Source organism: Neophocaena asiaeorientalis, unplaced genomic scaffold (assembly GCF_003031525.2).
Source record: "Neophocaena asiaeorientalis asiaeorientalis breed wild unplaced genomic scaffold, Neophocaena_asiaeorientalis_V1.1 scaffold704, whole genome shotgun sequence".
NCBI classification, from domain to species: Eukaryota; Metazoa; Chordata; class Mammalia; order Artiodactyla; family Phocoenidae; genus Neophocaena; species Neophocaena asiaeorientalis.
In genome coordinates this window covers 1,068,696-1,087,840 of record NW_020175050.1, presented here as the reverse complement: position 1 = coordinate 1,087,840, position 19,145 = coordinate 1,068,696, and positions in this window count along the sequence as shown.

The following is a 19,145-nucleotide window of genomic DNA, read 5'->3' as shown; positions in this document are numbered from 1 at the left end:
AAATAGAAATAGCTCTTATTTATATTAATCTATTATTATAGTTTTCTATATGCAGATTAGTCATCCCTGTGATTCATGCTGTATTATTATATAGTATGCTTATTATTATCCAGAAAGACAGTATAGATGCAGTGATGTAGGGGCACACGTGCATTTAAAATTCTGACTCTCTTGCTTTGTGATTTGAAACAAATTATATGATTTCTCCTTGCCTCAATTTGCTTATCTTAATATGGGGTTAAAATATTCATTTAATGATATTATGAAATTAAATGATTATATTGTTGTAAATACTAGCTTTTTTCTTTCTTGGTAAAAGCCTGAAACCATTTCTATGGAAGAATTCTGTTTACTCGTATTATTCACAAACATGTGTCCTGGCAGGACTGAGGTTGGGCAGCGGAGTAAGAAGTTGCCTAAGATCTCAGATATTGGGCTTTGCTTCTAAAAATGCTTTAAGATATAAACTCACAAAGGACAATAATACAGATAATGAACTTTTTGTGCTGAAAGGTTGCTTTAAGATTTAAAGTCCCAGAGAACAGGATTCTCTTTTTAATACCCAGAACATTGTACATTTTGCATAATAAGCTCTAAAACAACAATATTTAATAGCCAGAACTACTTAAAATAGGAAATTTGGAAGTTGCTTCACATGTGATGGAGTGAGAAGATTCTACAGCAGATCTGGTGAATGTACATTTGCTAAATATGTGAAATTAATGGGTTAATCCAATAGCTGTTGTACTTTAAGTCTCAGAAATGAGTTTGTAGGTCAAAACCTCTCTGATAGACTCCTGTAAAAGGTTTTATTTCCTTAGAAACAAAAAGCGAGATTAAGAATGAAGTTGACCTGCTATAGGAAAAGCAATTAGCTCCTCCAGGTAAACCAGAGATATTTTTTTTTTTTTTTTTTTTTAACAGCCTTTTTAGATTTTTTTTTTTTTTTTTTTTTTTAAGCAGCAGTTGTTTTCCTGTAATGACACTGGTAGAAGTGAAAGGTCTGGAATTCTATTTATATTTATTTATTTAATGATTAGCCTGTAGAATGAAAACCTTTTGACCAGTGAGCATAAATAGGTCAGGGAATCACCTGACTATTCATCATATGGAAATGGTGTCCCCAACAGGCCTCCACTCCTGAGACAGCTCTGTCCCTGCAGATGCAGGAAGAAGGTGCATCTGCTCCTGAGCTGGTCAACCTAGAAGCTGGATGCAGCCCGGAGAGATGCTGCAGTGTCTTGCTGCCTGTGGCCTCAGAGCCTAGGAAAGAGTGTGCTTTGTGTTTCACATTTTTCTGTATGAAATCAGCTGTTCACCCTGTCAATCACCATGTTTTTAGAGGCCCTGGGGAAGCTGACAGGGTTTAGTATTTTTAGCTCCTTTATCGGATTACTATTTTTCTTTTTGGCTCTAACAAAGCAGTACTTCTCACAGGTTAAGATGTAGACAAAAGGCTCAATACTTGGGAAAATTCCTGTGGACTCAATAAGGCACTTTGACTAATTTTCTTTTTCCCATAGGAAACTGAAGAATTGTTTCAGGATACAAAATTTTTAAAAAATCTTTCTTCCCAAGGGTCTTTATATCAGTAATACATAGCTCCTCTCCCCACCAGAAACAATGGACACTTTTCAGGAAGTTATTGTCAATGACGGTTGAAGATGGAAAACCTCCAAAGAATGGTCCATAGACTTTAAAAAATGAGGAACTTTTGAAAAAATTCCATTATTTAAAGCAAAAATTCCTCGATTTCAAAGAGAGATACTTAAAGCACCAAAATTCCTTTCTAATAAACCTGGTAAAACATTACAAATAAGCTACTTTATTATTTTTTTTGGAGAGAAATTGTGGCCGGAAGAGCTCAAGCAGTATTATGAAATTAAAAAAAGCTAATATTATGGGTAGGTCCAGGTACATAAACTATGAGGCCTAATAAAAAATAAGGATGTTAAAGCCTGTTGTTCAAAAAGCAGGGGAAAATGCCATTAAATGTACTAAAATATAAATTTTTCTGTTTAAAATATTGTAGTACTTATAATAAGGGTAACCGTGATACATGAGTAATAGCATGGACTTACAAATTGTAAAAATAATACTTTGGGTGTTATAATTTTATATAATATAGTAAATAATACTTTATTATTTTGATATATTGATCATATGATGTTTTTATAGGTCACTTTACTGGAAAATCATTTATCAGATCCTTGTAGCTTCATTTTCAGTTGATATGCAGGTATACCTTGCTTTCTTTCACTTTGCAGATAATGTGTTTTGTACAAATTGAAGGTTTCTGGCAACCCTGGGTCAGGCAAGTCTATCAGCAGCATTTTTCCAACAGGATTTGCTCACTTCATGTCTCTGTGTCACACTTGGTTAATTCTCACAATATTTCAAAATTTTTCATTGTGATATTTGTTATGGTGATCTGTGATCAGTGATGTTCACTGTTACTATTGGAATTGTTTTGGGGCACCATGAATCGAGCCCGTAGAAGACAGTGAACTTTATCGATACATGTGTGTGCTCTGACTGCTCCACTGACCAGCCATTCCCTCATCTCTCTCTCTCCTTGGGCCTTCCTGGTCCCTGAAACACAAGAATATTGAAAGTAGGTCAAATAATAACCCTACAATGGCCTCGAAATGTTCGAGTGAAAACAAGAGTCAATTGATGAGCCACACACGTCACGTTGTCTTATTTTAACAAATCGCCTCGGCCACCCCAAACCTCTGCGACCACCACTCTGATCAGTCAGGAGCCATCAGCATCAAGGTCAAGACCCTCCACCAGCAAAAAGATTACAACTCCTTGAAGGCTGAGATGATGGTGAGCATTTTTTAGCACTAAAGTATTTTTAATTAAGGTATATAAAATACGATACTGCACACTTACTAGACCACAGTATGGTGCAAACATAATTTTTATATGCACTGGGAAACCAAAAATAATCTGTATGTATTTTCACTTTATTGACATATTCACTTTATCGTGGTGGTCTGGAGCCAAACTCGAAATATCTCTAAGGTATACCTTTCATTGTAAGTGACATTAGTGACTTGGCAAATGCCAGATCGCAAATCATTTTTGATTTTTTTTTTTTAAATTTGAGAGGGATCTTTTTGCTGCTGCAACTGGTACCTGTGACAACATTGGAATATATTTCTGATAAATCACTTCAAAATATAAATTTTAGTGCATTTAGAATTGATGATTTTTCCTGGACAAATTTTCTAAACAGATTTAACTCTTCATACAAATCAGTTTTGTGCAAAACTGAATTTAAGTGTAAATTTATAAAATGCCATTTTAATGTTTCCTCTGACATTTTCTGAAATCTGTGGGAGTTGTAGAGGAAACTGAAAGTGACTTCATTATTTGTATATAATTTGAAATACATTTTATTTCTACAGCTTCAATTACAAGGAAGAAAGATTTGTCTCCCTTATTAATAACTTGTTTATCTGAAGCTTCATGTGAAAATAGTGTTCTTTTCCATAGAATATTTAAATTTAATTTCTATTTAATTTGATTTCTATTACATTTAATTTCTATTTCTAAGCTTGTGGTTGTTTACTTTGTAAGGCACTACCTTTCAAGACCAGAGATTCTAAACTCTTCAAGGAATTCTGAAAACTTCCTCATATGCATTATGGTGATGTCTACGTGTACAGTTGTATTTTGTAATACTTTAAGGACAAATTTTGCTGCCTGGCTGCTGGTGGTTCCTGTCCAGGTGCTCAAGCTGGGAAGCTGATGTTTGTGCAGCTGTTGCAGGGACCAGCTCCAGAGAGAGATGGGCACGCGTCCCCCACCATTTTTCCTGGGCTGCCGCTAAGTGCAGCACCTCCCTCTCCCACAACTGTGGCTGCTGCTGCCATTTCTGCCACCAATCTTGTCCAAGGTCCTGACCTGGCCACCTCCTCGATGCTCCACAGCATCCCAGACTGATCCAAGACAGGTACTTGTGTGCTTGCTTAATTGTCTGCGCAGGCGCCGTGGGATGTGTCCGTGGGCTTGATCTTGCGCATGCGCAGGCAGCTACTGGAGCACAGTCGCCGTTCCGCGGTACCGTTTGACTTCACATGCAAAATTCAAGTTCAAAAATAAGGTTATCTTCAGACAAGGCAACAGAGCATCAAACCAATCATAGGGCCCTTCTCAACACACGATCCTGTATAACTGTGTTGACGGACACCCAGGAAGCCAGCCTTGTCTGTGGGCAAAATTACCTGGAAGTGTGTAGTGATCTCAACTTTTTGAGAAATGTGTTTCTTAAGATGCAGGTGGGACAGGTAGAGATGTGAGACAACTGTGGAGGGAAATTCTGAAAAGAACTTTGAAGAACAGCTCAAATTAAGAGATTTTGTTCTGACATATATATGGCCTAGGAGCCATTGATTGGTGTCACATATCTATTTTACATAAACTATAATCATAGTGCATTATTAACAATTTCCACTTCTAGTTTCCTTAAAGAGGAGTCGGAAATTCAAGACATTAGTGATCTAATCTGAGCACAGAAGACTTTGAGATTTGTTTTCTTCCACTGGTATTTCACAGTTGCCTTTCCGGTACTTTATTTGAGAACAACTATTTTTAGCAACTCAACTTTGTAGTACTTTCTAGAGTATTCAGTTCAGTTTTCATAGAAATCTTTCTTTCTGTGCCCATATAGTATTGACTTTTGTAATATTTATTCAAGTGATTGTAATTACAAGTTCAACAAGTGTAATCAGATTTGGGAGCACACACAATGAACTCTTTAGAGTAAACAATTCAACTGGAGAGAGGCTAATAGAGCCATGAGCATTCAGATATACTGCAGACATCAATCAGAATGTTTTTACAGTGAAATTGAGAGCCTGCATTTCTGGTGAATCAGTTAAATGGAAGTTGGTTAAGAATGGTTCTATTGGTTTGCAAGGCAGAAATAGAGAGAACAAATGTATGGACACCAAGGGGGGAAGGGGGGGAGTGGTGGTGGGATGAATTGGGAGATTGGGATTGACATCTATACACTAATATGTAAAAAATAGATAACTAATTAAAGAACCTGCTGTGTAAAAAATAAATAAAATTAAAAAAAAAAAGAATTGTTCTACTGTAGCAGTTCAGCTCCACTGTATATAATGTGGGACGCAAATGTTTATCTTCAAATGTAGTTTTATGAAGGTCTCTGCTCAATAACATTCACAGATAATTATCTTTATTTTACTTAAAAGATGAAACTATTGAGTTTAAGTAGTTCTCTAGCCTTCTAATGATTCACACATCTTTACTTTTTCTTATTCTGCTTTGTAAACTTCTTGAATCTTAGAAGTTAGCCTATGGGACAGCCAACACACGTGAAACTGCTTTCTTGTCTGAAGAATGCTCTCCTAAGCCTATAGCATCATCCTATGTGTGTTTATGCATTTGTGTGTCTGTCTCCTCTGAGGACTTTATTATAAAAGGCACTAGTTAGGTGATGGCATTACCTGGTCCTTGTTTAAGCGGAGTGGCTCTTTAATCTTCTGAATAGTCTAAGTTTTTTTCTTGGATGAAACAAGCATATTAGCATCTAAATGCATTGTGTTAGCTCATAGTTGACTGGTTCTTATCAAATGGTGCTTTGGCGTCGTGCCATTGACATGAATTGGTGGGTCTTAGAAGAAATACTGACAAAGTATTTTTGCACCTCATCGACATCTTTTTGAGGACTTGGTTCAATAAATTCAAAAATTCATCTTTATGAAGGACTAAGATGTAAATTTCTTTACTATCCTAGTAACAGAAAAGAGCTGTGCTTATTTCAAGAAACTGTTTCTTTGTTCTTTGTATGCTTGGGCACTCAGTCAATCTTCTCCCCTCTTCTAATTACTGCAGAGGAACTTAAGACATGCATTCATCTGCTTCACTTTTTTCCCATGTTTTTCCTTTATCTTAGTCTATATTTATTTTTTAAAACTTGCTATGATTTATTTGCCTACTAATGTACATCACTTCAAATCATTTTTTAATGGACTAGAATTAAAATAAGCACGTGTCCTATTAAGAACTCGTGAATTCTTTTGTCTTCTCATTTTCACCTTCGTGTGCTTAGTTTTTATTATCAGGCACTCCTAAGGAGAGAGAACTGTTTCCCTGATGTTGGCAACTACATTTTCTTACATCCAGATGGTACGCATCTAAAAACATGGCCTTTCAAACGTTTTTCTCATGTAGCTGAGAGGGAGGAAAAGAAAATTTATTGAGAGAGTCATAGTTTCAATCCACAGAGCCTGAAGTATTGGTGTCATCAAATGCTGCACAGCCTACAAGTCTCTGAGGGCCCCAGGAGTCTGGCCCAGTGCCACCACAAGCCATCCGTTATCCTGGGGGAAATTAAGTGTGTCTGACAAAATTTCCCATTCTAGTTCATTTGCTCCTGGTGTTACTGTGATGGGGATCCAGGCCTCGAGCCAAGATTAGGTCCCCCACATTCTGGTCACATCTCTTGAATAGGGTTCAGAAGTTCTGACAAGGTTCCTGTTTGCAATCTGCAGGCATCCTCACTATATTCCACGTGTCATGCAAAGTGTCATCGGCATATTGTGGTTAGTATTTTGTAAAGAAAACTTTTTTTGGATCATCAGCTATCAGAGGCCCAGCTGAGGGATGAGCCCAAGGGCTTTCCATTTTAACATAGCCTGCCTGGCTTTTATGCTCTATTGCCCAGCAGTTTCAAAATCATAAAAGTGGCCAACGGTGGCAGATGGGACCTGACACTTGAAATAAGTGAACTTTCCTCCAGAAGAAGAGGAATTGATGGATGATACTAGGCACAGTCCCAAGACAGCAGAAGTTTTGGCCAATGGAAATGACAGTGGGGTGGACATGAGTTAAAACTGTTGATACTCTAAACACCCTGATTAGGTATTTCTGCCAGATGTTGTCCTAACAAAACTCTTAAATAAAACACTGAATAAAGCAGAGGAGTGGATCCTGTTTAACAGAGATCATTTTTTTGCACACCACTTGCTGATGGTTACCTCAATGATTACATTATAGGCAGCAGTGAGGCTGTTGTCGTTAAAAGTGAAAATGAAAAAAAACAAGAATAAGGTACGAGCTCAGAGGAGGATGCAGCTGTAGGATTAAACAGAGTTGCGGTTGTTTGACTTCTTCAGTGAGAAGGCAACTGTGTGCAATTATCAGGTGTGAAATTATCACTGAAACAGGAAAAAGGTCTTCTGACTCATTTATTCAAAACTGCAATCCTGCAATGATGTATGGAACCTGGGGCTATGAGAATTGGAAAAACTCAGCCTGAAGGCTTATGTTATGGTTATGGTATAGAATGCTGGTTTCAGGAGGTTCCTGGACACACGGAGGTCAAGTAAGGACTATGAGCTTTTCTTTTTCAGGTTAGAGCTTGCAAGGTAGGGATGGGAGGTGGTGAACTTGGATTCAGCCTTCTGATGCATTCAGCTGGCTTCCACAAACATGTGGTGGGCAGGACCACCCTGGTAGAGTGAAATAACTCTGGAAATAACTCTGGAGCCCCCGTGGAATGAGAATGTAAATGTGTTCATATCTCAGAAGACCTTAAGGAGCCTCTAGGCAGGTTCCGTGATCTCATGCCTGGACACACAGAGCAGGAGTTGGGGTCTCACACAGGTAGAACCCTTTGTAGGAGTAGAGGAGCAATGACTGCGTCACAAAAATGTCAGAAGACAGCAGATGTGCTAGGTCACCAACACAAGGGATCACTTCTTTTTTTTTTTTTTTCTGTTGAAAAGGTTTGATATCATCATCCTGAAGTGATTCTTAACAAAAATAAGATTGAATAATTCAGTTTCTATCATTTTGCAATTTTAAATGCAAATGAGTTCCAAACTGCATGTAATGAATGAGGTGTTTTATTTTATGGAAAATGAAAATAGTTTATAATGCTATTCGGTTTATCCCTGAATGGAATCTTACAGATAGCCCCTAATTCTAATTTTTCCTTTTTTCCCTCAGAGACTTAACATACCTATTTTTTATGCACCAAATTTCATATTATAAAAATTTTTATCTTTTAATTTAAAATCTCACCCAAAGAAAAAATACCTGAAGGATGTATAATATACTGGTAGTGATTATCTCTGGAGGATAGAATGATGGTTGCTTCTTCACTCTTTTATATTTTTTAAATTGTCTTCATTTAACATGTATTGCTTTTATGTTTTTTAATAGATCTCTATTGGAGTATAATTGTTTCACAACACTGTGTTAGTTTCTGTTGCACCACAAAGCAAATCAGCCATATGCAGACCTATGTCCCCATATCCCCTCCCTCTTGAGCATCTCTCCCACCCTCCCTATCCCACCCCTCTAGGTTATCGCAAAGCACCAAGCTGATCTCCCTTTGCTATGCTGCTGCTTCCCAATAGCTAACTATTTTACATTTGGTATAGTATACATGTCAATGCTACTCTCACTTCACCCCAGCTTCCCCCTCCCACCCCATTTCCTCAAGTCCATTCTGTATGTCCACATCTTTATTCCTGCCCTGCAACTATGTTCATCAGTACCATTTTTTTTCTAGATTCCATGTATATGCGTTAGCACACTGTATTTGTCTTTCCCTTTCTGACTTACTTCACTCTGTATGACAGACTCTAGGTCCATCCACCTCACTGCAAATAACTCAATTTCATTTCTTTTTATGGCTGTGTATTATTCCATTGTATATATGTACCACAGCTTCTTTATCCATTCATCTGTCAATGGACACTTAGGTTGCTTCCATGTCCTGGCTATTGTAAATAGAACTGCAATGAACATTGTGGTACATGACTCTTTTTGAATTATGGTTTTCTCAGGGTATATACCCAGCAGTGGGATTGCTGGGTCATATGGTAGTTCTATTTTTAATTTTCTAAGGAACCTCCATACTGTTTTCCATAGTGGTTGTATCAATTTACATTCCCACCAACAGTGTAGGAAGGTTCCCTTTTCACTACACCCTTTCCAGCATTTATTGTTTCTAGCTTTTTTGATAATGGGCATTCTGACCGCTGTGGGGTGATACCTCATTGTAGTTTTGATTTGCATTTCTCTAATAATTTGTGATGTTGAGCATCTTTTCATGTGCCTCTTGGCCATCTGTATGTTTTCCTTGGTGAATGTCTAGTTAGGTCTTCTGCCCATTTTTTAACTGAATTGTTTGTTTTTTTGATATTGATCTCCATGAGCTGTTTGTGTATTTTGGAGATTAATCCTTTGTCTGTTGTTTCATTTGCAAATATTTTCTCCCATTCTGAGGGTTGTCTTTTTGTCTTGTTTATGGTTTCCTTTGCTGTGCAAAAGCTTTTAAGTTTAATTAAGTCCCATTTGTTTATTTTTGTTTTTATTTCTGTTACTCTAGGAGGTGGGTCAATAAAGATCTTGCTGTGGTTTATGTCAAAGAGTCTTTTTCCTGATTTCCTCTAAAAGTTTTATGCTGTCTGGTCTTATGTTTAAGTCTTTAATCCATTTTGAGTTTATTTTTGTGTATGGTGTTAGGTAATGCTCTGATTTCATTCTTTTACATGTAGCTGTGCAGTTTTCCCAGCACCACCTTTTGAAGAGGCTGTCTTTTCTCCATTGTATGTTCCTGCCTCCCTTGTCGAAAATTAGGTGCCCATATGTGCATGGGTTTATCTCTGGGCATTCTTTCCTGTACCATTGATCTATATTTCTGTCTTTGTGCCAGTACAATACTGTCTTGATTACTGTAGCTTTGTGGTACAGTTTGAAGTCAGAGGGGCTGATTCCTCCAACTCCGTCTTTCTTTCTCAAGAGTGCTTTGGCTATTCCGGGTCTTTTGTGTTTCCATACGAATTGTAAGATTTTTTGTTCTAATTCTGTGAAGAATGCCATTGATAGCTTGATAGGGATTGCATTGAATCTGTAGATTGCTTTGGATAGTATAGTCATTTTCACAATATTGATTCTTCCAATCCAAGAACATGGTATTTTTCTCCATCTGTTTATGTCATTTTTGATTTCTTTCATCAGTGTTTTATAGTTTTCTGAGAACAAGTCTTTCGCCTCCTTAGGTATTCCTAGGTATTTATTCCTAGGTATTTTATTCTTTTTGTTGCAATGGTAAATGGGAGTGTTTCCTTAATTTCTCTTTCTGATTTTTCATTGTTGGTGTATAGGAATGCCAGAGATTTCTGTGCATTAATTTTGTATCTTGCAACCTTACCAAATTCATTGATTAGTTCTAGTAGTTTTCTGGTGACATCTTTAGGATTTTCTATGTATGGTATCATGTTATCTGCAAAGAGTGACAGTTTTACTTCTTTTCCAATTTATATTGCTTTTATTTCTTTTTCTTCTATGATTGCTGTGGCTAGGGCTTCCAGAACTGTGTTGAATAAGAGTGGAGAGAGTGGACATCCTTCTCTTGTTCCTGATCCTCGTGGAAATACTTTCAGTTTTTCACCATTGAGTATGATGTTCGCTGTGGGTTTGTCATATATGGCCTTTTTTATGTTGAGGTAGGTTCCCTCTATGCCCATTTTCTGGAGAGTTTTTGTCATAAACGGGGGTTGAATTTTGTCAAAAGCGTTTTCTGCATCTATTGAGATGATCATATGGTTTTTATTCCTTAATTTGTTAATGTGGTGTATCACATTGATTGATTCGTGTATATTGAAGAATACTTGCATCCCTGGGATAGATCCCACTTGATCATGGTGTATGATCCTTTTATTCTGTTGTTGGATTCTGTTTGCTAGTATTTTGTTCAGGACTTTTGCATCTATGTTCATCATGATACTGGTCTAATAATTTTCTTTTTTAATGATATCTTTTTCTGGTTTTGATATCGGGGTGATGGTGGCTTCGTAGAATAAATTTGGGAGTGTTTCTCCCTCTGCAATTTTTTGGAATAGTTTGAGAAGGATTGGTGTTAGCTCTTCCCTAAATATTTGATAGAATTCACCTGTGAAGCTATCTCGTCCTGGACTTTTGTTTGTTGGACGATTTTTAATTACAGTTTCAATTTCATTACTTGTGATAGGTCTATTTATATTTTCTACTTCTTCCTGGTTCAGTCTTGGAAAATTGTACCTTTCCAAGAATTTGTCCATTTCTTCGTGGTTGTCCATTTTATTGGCATATAGCTGTTTGTAGTAGTCTCTTATAAACTTTTGTTATTTCTGCAGTGTCAGTTGTGACTTCTCCTTTTTCATTTCTAATTTTATTGATTTGCATCCTCTCCCTTTTTTTATTGATGAGTCTGGTTAACAGTTTATCAATTTTGCTTATCTTCTCAAAGAACTAGCTTTTAGTTTTATTGATCTTTGCTATTGTTTTCTTCATTTCTATTTCATTTATTTCTGCTCTGATCTTTATGATTTCTTTCTTTCTATTGACTTTGGGGTTTTCTTTGTTCTTCTTTCTCTAGCTGTTTTAAGTGTAGGGTTAGATTGTTTATTTGAGATTTTTCTTGTTTCTTGAGGTGAGATTGAATTGCTATAAACTTCCCTCTTAGAACTGCTTTTGCTGCATCCCATAGGTTTTGGGTCGCCGTGTTTTCATTGTCATTTGTTTCTATGTATTTTTTTATTTCTTCTTTGATTTCTTCAGTGAGCTCTTGGTTATTTAGTAGCGCACTGTTTAGCCTCCATGTATTTGTGTTTTTTACAGTTTTTTTCCTGTAATTGATTTCCAATCTCATAGCATTGTGGTCAGAAAAGATGCTTCATACAATTTCAATTTTATTAAATTTTCTTGGGCTTGATTTGTGACCCAAGATGTGATATATCCTGGAGAATGTTCCATGTGCACTTGAGAAGAAAGTGTATTCTGCCACTTTTGGGTGGAATATTCTACAAATATCTATTAGATCCATCTGGTCTATTGTGTCATTTAAAACTTGTGTTTCCTTATTTATTTTCTGTTTGGATGATCTGTCCATTGGTATAAGTGGGGTGTTAAAGTCACCTACTGTTATTATGTTACTGTCAGTTTCTCCTTTCATTGTTGTTAGCATTTGCCTTATGTATTGGGGTGCTCCTATTTTGGGTGCATAAACATTTATAATTGTTATATCTTCTTCTTGGATTGATCCTTTCATCATTATGTAGTGTTCCTCCTTATCTCTAGTAAGAGTCTTTCATCACTTTAAGTATATACTGCCACTCCTTTCTGGCCTGCAAAGTTTCCACTAAAAAATCAGCTGATAACCTTATGGGGATTCCTTTATATATTATTTTTTGTTTTTCCCTTGCTGCTTTTAATATTTTTTCTTTGAATTTAATTTTTGTTAGTTTGATTAATGTATGTCTTGGTGTGTTTTCCCTAGGGCTTATCCTATATGGGTCTCTCTGTTCTTCCTGGATTTGGGTGACTATTTCCTTTCCCATGTTAGGGAAGTTTTCCACTATAATCTCTTCAAATATTTTCTCAGACCCTTTCTTTTTCTCTTCTTCTTCTGGGACCCTTATAATTCGAATGTTGGTGCATTTAGTGTTGTCTCAGAGGTCTCTGAGATTGTCTTCAATTCTTTTCATTCTTTTTTCTTTATTCTGCTCCTTGGCAGTTATTTCCACCACTTCATCTTCCAGCTCACTCATTTGTTCTTCTGCCTCCATTATTCTGTTATTGATTCCTTCTAGTGTATTTTTCATTTCAGTTATTTTGTTGTTCATCTCTGTTTGATCTTTAGTTCTTCTAGATCTTTGTTAAACATTTCTTGTATTTTCTCAATCTGTGCTTCTATTTTATTTCCGAGATTCTGGATCATCTTTACTATCATTGCTCTGAATTCTTTTTCAGGTACATTGCCTATCTCCTCTTCCTTTATTTGGTTTTGTAGGTTTTTACCTTGCTCCTTCATCTGTGACATATATTTTTGCTGTCTCTCTCTTTTTTTTTTTTTAATGAGTGGGATTATGTTCCTGTTTTACTGGTTGTTTGGCCTGAGGCTTCCAACACTGGAGTTTGTAGGCTACTGGGTAGAGCTCTGTTTTGCTGCTGAGATGAGGAACTCTGTGAAACCTCACTCTGATGAATATTCTCTGGGGTATGAGCTTGTCTGTGAGTCCACTGGGTCAGACTTGGAGCTCCCACTGCAGGTGCTTCCCCCCGACCCTGGGCTCGCAAATCAAGATCCTGCAAGCTGCCTGGGGTGGCAAAAGGAAAAAAAGGAGAAAAATAACAAAGTAAAAAATAAAATTAGAGTAGAAAACTAACAGATTTGTTAGAAAGAATATAAAAATAAAACTATAGATGAGTCAACAACCAGAAGGTACATTAGTACCACAATAGTAAAAAAGAGGAGGAAGAGAAGGAAAAAAAAAAAAAAAAGGTGGGTTGTGGGGAAAGGTCTCAGCTCCAAAGAGCAGGGCCTAAGCAAGGGCGAGGTTTGCATAGTGGGTGGGGCCTATGCTTAGAAGCGAGAAGGCTGGAAAAGGCTCAGGGCGCTGTGTGGGGTGGGGCTTAGGCTCAAAGAACAGAAGGGGCCCAGGCGTGCCCTCCATCCTGGTCTCAGAGGACAGGGGACCTCACCTGGGAGCCTAGCAGGCTTCCTGAGCTCGAGTGGGCTGGGCGATCGCCCTCCTCTCCTCTCCTGCTCCTCCAGTCTGGGGTCTGGGACGGCCCCTCCCTCCTGCCTCTCCTGATCTCCCCAGCCTCCCTCATATGCCCCCAGGACGAATGTGGCTGGTGAGGGGGAAGGTGTGGGAAGGGGAACCTTGGAGGGCAGAGGATTGGCTTGGGAGCTCAGCAGGCTCCGAGTGCCTGAGTGGGTGGGTCAATCGCCTTCTGCTCCTCTTCTGCTCCTCCTGGATGGCCCCTCCCGCCTGCCACTCCTGATCTCCCTGGCCTCCCTCTTATGCCTCCAGGACCCACACAGCCTGGATGGGGGGGAAAGCATCTTGGGAGCTCAGCAGGCTCCCTGGCCCGAGTGGGCCAGGCGATCACCCTGTGTTTCTCTCCAGCTCTTCCCCGAGAGTCCCTCCCACTGCCTCTCATGATCTCCCTGGCCTCAGGGCCACCGATTTTGTCTGGCCTCCACTTCTCCTCCCCCCTCAGTCCCCCTACCTCCTACCGGTTCACTCTGGGGTTCCTCCCATCTCCTTGGGGGTCAGAGTCCCCCATGAGCGGCCAGCAGGTGCCCTAGTTGTGGGGAGACGCTAACTCCTTGTCTTCCCACATGGCCATCTTGACTCCTCCCCCTCCCTCTGTATTGCTTTTATAATCAGAACTAATCAACGAATACTATTAAATTTTTTTTCTAAATAAGGATACTCCACCAGTATCTTTTTCAAACACATTAAGCTGTCTGCTTCCTTTAACACACATATGCACCCTCATTGAAAATATATGCATGAAAAATTAAGTCTTCAGAGTTTTGTAGTTTATGTGTGTGTATGTATAGGCATCAGCTTCTATGTAACACTGGAGATCATATCACATCAGAATCACTCAGTACAGTGCCTATTTCATTACCTATATTCAGATGCCAAGGAGCAAAGTTAAGTAAATTTCTGTTTTCCAACTCTTCTACATCTCTTTTTTAATATATAGCTTTATAAAGAAATAAACAGCTGAGAATATATGTGTATTATGCAAATTATATATATAATTATAAATATAATACAGTTTCTAGGATTGCTTTTTGTACAGTCACCTCACTAAGTAGTAAAAGTATTTTTTCCAGGTATTCTAAATCAATTACATATGGGGATAAAAGGGAGAAACCCTTTAAGTAAAGTGCTTTAACTCTTCAAATGGTGATAATTACAGACCCATAGTGTTCTATAATTGGGCTCCGTACTAAACATATCTTAGGACTGTTTTGTTCCATTGTTGGGATTCAGCTGGGAATTTCAGTAGCTGCACTAATTTCTTGATATTGGGAACATCTCACATGGAACGGGAATATGCAACAAAAATGGTCCTTTGCCTGCTAACTAGGAAATTTGCTGGCAGTTGACAAGTATGCCTGTTAGGCAGAGGGGCTTTCAGTCATTCAAAATCATGCAGGATTTTATAACAGAAACTGTTATTTAAATATCATTTTATAATCTTTTGTTTTAAACATTAAAGGCCTGGGGGAAAACAATCTTCTTCAATATATTGGAATGATAGTGTGCTAGAGGAGATATTAAGTAACATTTAGTCAAACCTCATTTTATAATTTTAAGTCAAAGGTTGAGTTCTAAGCTAATGGAGGAAGAATTGCCAAAAATGACTGCACAACACACAACTGAGGAAATTCATGAAAATATTCAGAAATGAATACTTAGAAATAAAATTTCCAAAAAAACAAAACAGAAAAAAAATTTTAATTTTGTGGTTAGTCCTTTTGGAGTGCTGTTTAATACAAATTTTTCTTTCCTCAAATCATGATGATATTCTGTTTTCTTTTCCTTTAGAAAGATATTTGTTTTAGCTTTTCTATTTAGATTATCATTTTTCTCAAATTAATTTTGCATGTGGTGTTAGGTGGGGAGGATCAAGGATTTCTTTTTCACATCTAATTAATGGGTTACTATTAACTGAAAAGATCATCCCTTCCCAAATGAATTGCAGTGGAGCCTTTGTCATAAATCTGGTGATTGTATGTTTGGGATTCTTTTACACTCTCTAGTCTATTACAGTGGTCTATGTATCTCTCGTCACCAAGTACCACACTGTATTAATGTCAGGGTTATATGTTCTCCAGCTTTATTCTTCATGAGCATTGGCTCGGCATTGTTCCTTTTTATTTATATATAAATTTTAAAATTAACTTGCCAATTTCTACAAAACAAACCTTCAGGGATTTTCACTGAGATTGCATTGAATCTTAGAATCAATGGGAGAATTGATTTTTTAATAATATTGAGGTATCCAATCCATAAACATGGTACGTCCTTCCTTTTATTTAGGTAACCTTTCATTTCTCTATGTTATATTTTTAAGTGATCTGTGCAGATGTCATGAACATTTTTTATTTTAATTAGTTTTTTATTCTATTGTAAGTGGTGTTTAAAATTTTATTATCCACTTGTTTTTCATTACTATAGAAATAAAGTGGATTTTTATATACTGACCTTCTATTCATCAGCATTGTTGTGTACACTTGCTGTTTTTATTATTTTTTGTTAGATCCTTTTAACTTTTTACATGCAAAAACACGTCATCTGTGAATAATAACATTTAAAAAAATTTTCAAACTGTGATGACTTTCCCTTCTTTTTCTACTGGCCAGGATGCAGTACGATGTTCAGTGTAAGTGGAGATGGTGGACATCCCTTTCTTGTTCCTGACCCTGGCAGAAAGTTTTCAATATTTAACCATTAAGTATGAAAGCTGTATGATTTTCTTTGTAGATGTCCTTTAGTAGATCACAGAAGTTTCTTTCTAATCCTAATTTTCTGACTTAAAAAAAAAACCCTTAAATATGTGTTTAAATTGGGATTAATTAAAATTAAGAAATTTTGTTGATTAAATATAAGAGTGTGAAAAAAGACAGGCCGTAGACAGGGAGCATATATTTACAATACATACGTTTGAAAATAGGTTTAAAGAAAAGACACATAATCCAACTACAATGGGCAAAAACAACTTGAAAGAACTTCCAATGGCCAAAGCCGGTATAATCTGAGCAACAAAAATTTTTAAAAGTCTTAGATAATATCCAAATAATAAAATAAATAAATATCCACGAGTCCATACTTTATAAAGAAATGGTTATATACAAAATAAATGGAAAGGGACAAATATTTCTCACAGAAGAATTAAAAATAATATGCATAGATCCTCCCCCTCCAGGAGGTCAGTTTTAATTCCTGTTCCCCTGTGGGGAGTGGACTTAGTCACTCACCTCCAAAGAATAGAGAATGAAAAGGAAAAACAGTAACTGCGAAGTGGAGAAACCATCTGATGAAATTTATTCAGCAGTGCTAAGTTTTAGCATTGCTATCATTTGCTCTCTGAAATGTTGCGATGAGATAGACATTTCACCTCTATGGTACTCTACTGAGTTATCTTACAGATAAATGTAGAGTTAGGTCATGCAGGGTCTTTGAGGACACAGTAATAATTCTGAGTTTTGTTTAAAAATCAAAGGAAAGGCATTCAGGCAAAAACAAGTTGAGATTTTTGCAGGAGCACAAGAAGCAGAGAGGGAGGTCAGGGAGCCAGGTGTTTTGGGGTACAGAAGCCATAAGCAGGAGAGCACAGAGGAACACTACTTCAGGAGCCCACATGCAAGGAAGACTTCCTCCAGCCACAGACTCCAAGTGAGAGGTCATGCTTCAGCTTTGTAATCACAGGGGCTAGAAAAACTGCTTTTATCAGCAACCATATTGAAATAAAAAAGATCCAAATATATTATTCAAAATTATTATTTTTAAATGCCAGTTACACATCAAGGGAGGCAACAGTACTTTAGGTCAAGTTTTTCATGTGACTGTAATATCCATCACCTCCTAAGTAAGCAATGCTAATATTGAAAGCCATTTTCTCAGTACACACTCAGTAATGAAGTGACTTCTAGATGGGATTGCCTGGTTGATTAATTACTGCCACTAGGTGATGGGAAGGCTTCCACTGGAAGGCTCTTACAATTTATCACATTTTGTTGGCCTAAAAGAGGGTGACTACTTCTCCAGGGTTGATGTGATATGTGAACCAATACAAGCACTAGGGACATAAACAATGACCAATCTTTTACACAGACAAAATTAAAGTGTAGCACATTTACTATGTGCAGGGTGGGCATTTAACAGTTTGAAGGGATGGTTGTAGAAATATCCTAATCTTCAAATCCCCAGATACAATATTACATACACACTTAGCCTTCTCTGCATGTGACAGCCAGGAGCTAGGGGCTCTTATTGGTCAAAGGATATGCTTTTGCAACTCAAATAAAATCATTCTCTAAAAACTGTAAATCAGTGCATGGCATGACTTTCAAAGTAACTCATGCATAATGAAAGTCACAAAGGCTAACCAATGTATTTTTTAAAAATAAATTTATTTATTTATTTTTGGCTGTGTTGGGTCTCTGTTGCTGCACACAGGCTTTCTCTAGTTGTGGCGAGTGGGGGCTACTCTTAGTTGCGGTGCTTGGGCTTCTCATTGCGGTGGCTTCTTTTGTTGTGGAGCACAGGCTCGAGAGCACGCAGACTTCAGTAGTCGTGACTTGTGGGCTCTAGAGCGCAGGCTCAGTAGTTGTGGTGCACTGGCTTAGTTGCTCCGCGGCATGTGGGATCTTCCCAGACCAGAGATTGAACCCGTGTCCCCTGCACTGGCAGGTGGATTCTTAACCACTGCTCCACCAGGGAAGTCCCTAACCAATGTATTTTTAAAATTCGTGTGGTGACGTCAAGACTCTAAAGCTGCTATTCTAATCATAAGCTTTTTATATGATTCCATAATAATAAGACATGGGGAAATTTAACCTGAAATAGAAACGAAAAAGAGAGGAAAATGAGGGCGCAAGTTATCTGTCTTCAAATAGTCAAAATGTTGTCACGTGGAAGATGAAACAGATTTATTCTGTAATACTGCAGAGGGTAAAAGATAGAACAATAGATAGTAACTGGGAGAAAGAAAATTTAGATTTATCACAAGCAGTATATCCCGAATAATTATAGCTGTCTTATAATAGACTGCTTTTGTTTTCTGTTTGTTTACAAAGCAATGGGTTTCTCATCACTCAAAGTATTACAGAAAAGCTGGAAGTGATTACTACATGAGGTGCAGTTTGGACTAGATTACCTAGGAAATGACTTAAGACTCTAAGCATGTGTGTTGGTTGATATATAATACCAACAAGTCAAAATTCTAGGTAAAATTTCTATTTCTGCAACATCATAAAATTTATTAAGTGAATGAATGTGTTTATACATTTTGGAAAACCTTGTATCAGGCTACATTTCTTAGGGGAAATGAAACATTTTTCTCAACCTCCTGAACCCCCAAACCATGAAGGAAGTTGGTTCAAGTACCGTATGTTTTCAAATTGTCCTCCTTATCCCATCAACATAGGAAGCCTAAGTTGCTAAGAACTGAGGGAGAATGCAAGAAAGTGAAGCCAATGCAATAAACAGTTACTAGTGGGTTTCTCTGGGCTTCCTCTGACCTCTGTGACTTCTCCTCTGACTGGATCCTTCCTGTTCCTTAGTGGGAACTGCCCCACCCCT